Source organism: Austrofundulus limnaeus, unplaced genomic scaffold, assembly GCF_001266775.1.
Source record: "Austrofundulus limnaeus strain Quisiro unplaced genomic scaffold, Austrofundulus_limnaeus-1.0 Scaffold30, whole genome shotgun sequence".
In the NCBI taxonomy this organism is placed as follows: Eukaryota; Metazoa; Chordata; class Actinopteri; order Cyprinodontiformes; family Rivulidae; genus Austrofundulus; species Austrofundulus limnaeus.
This window is the reverse complement of record NW_013952432.1, coordinates 2,941,869-2,943,428: the sequence shown is the minus strand read 5'-3', so window position 1 is coordinate 2,943,428 and position 1,560 is coordinate 2,941,869. Positions and strand designations below refer to the sequence as shown.

Here is a 1,560-nt window from a genome sequence, read left to right as displayed (position 1 = left end):
GTACTTACTTTTGAAAATACTTAAGTATTCAGAAGTACATGCATTTTAAAGTACTTAAGTACAAAGTAAAAGTACAAATTACATTTTCTAATATCAGTACATTGTGTTGTTTTCAGAGTGATTTTACCGAACCATGTTACTCTCAGAAACCACCTGATGTATTGACATGTAGAACCACTCTGCTACAAATTCTACTTCACTTGTAAAGACTTCAGCATAAAAAAGAAATAAAATTAAGGACAGCTATTGTAATTATTTTTTTTATTTAAAACAAAAAACAGGAGAGCCTTTTTTCTCCTCATACTTTCATTATGGAATCAAACAAACTACAACTCTGCTTTTGAGAACTCATTCTATTGAACGGCTTGGCCACATGGCAACAACTCACTCCTTAATAAAATCTGTAAACCACAAATAATATCTACCCTGAGTTTTTTCACATCTGTAGAATGTCGTGCAAATCTCTAAAACAAGGGTGTCCAAATTCAGTGCTCAAGGGATGGTATCTTGCATGTTTTTGTTCTTTCCTTGGTGGTWTTTGCTACCTCCTCAGCAAGTCAAAGTTCTGTACAGATCTGTTGATGAGCTACCATTTGGTCCAGGTGAGTAGAATCAGAGAAATAACTAAAACATGCAGGATACCTGTCCTTGAGGATGGACTTTGAACACCCCTGTCCTAAAAGATGGTGCAACATTTATCATTGTCTCTCCTCAGCTTTAGTACTCATACACAGCATTGTGTATGTACATAAACGTGCATATATTGACAGTAATAACTTAACACAAGTAGAAACCATAACACTGATGACTAAGTACTGCCATACTTAACAAAGAAACTTCTGCACAGATTAATTTAGCTTAATGTCTGAATCAAAACTTTTCCATAAGATAAACTCAACATAAAAAATAAATAAATCAAATTACTAAGACAACATCCAGCCAGTCAGTTTTTAGAAGATGAAAGTTGTTCATTTCTTTGGATATCAGCCTGGCCAAACTATTCAAATTTGAAGTAGTCCTTATTCAACTTCAGGAGAAGCTGGTTTTCAAAGTTGTGTGAATCAATCCTTCCCCTTCTTGGGCTGAAGATCAATCCAGCTACACTGAAAAGCCTTTCACATGCAGCAGAGGCTGGTAGGGCAGTGTTTAACTTGAGTGACAGGCTGGATACAGCTGGGTAAGACGATAAAATGTCCATACCTTCAGATGTACATGCCAGGTAAGATTCAAGTTGTTTCGTTGTTTCCTGGGTGTTTACGTGCTTCATGTTGGAGAAAAAGTCCTCTTCATCAGAAGCGCTGGAGGAGTCATTTTGGCACAGTGGAGGCTTTTCATGTTACCATGAAGATGCTCCTTGATGTAACTGAGACCTAAATCAGACAGTTTACCATCAGGTTACATGTATACCATTTGTAATTAAAAGAAAAAATCATTGCATTTTCTGCTTGTTAGAGCAAGGTTAAGAGTTTGTTAGACCAACTAATTTGTCAAATTGGCATTTAAGGAATGAACCAGATAGATTCATCGGGGGTACAATATTTTGATTGATTTAACTTAAAA

At 35.9% G+C, this 1,560-nt stretch overlaps 1 protein-coding gene across 1 annotated transcript in view; it reads right to left on the bottom strand.

Annotated features, from left to right (window-relative positions):
• Window positions 1–209: 209 nt before the first annotated feature.
• Window positions 210–1,560, bottom strand: part of LOC106515577 (uncharacterized) — a gene marked incomplete in the record, with an annotated part of 4,957 nt that continues 3,606 nt past the window's right edge. Inside the window, 1 exon segment of the mRNA XM_014005440.1 lies at window positions 210–1,338.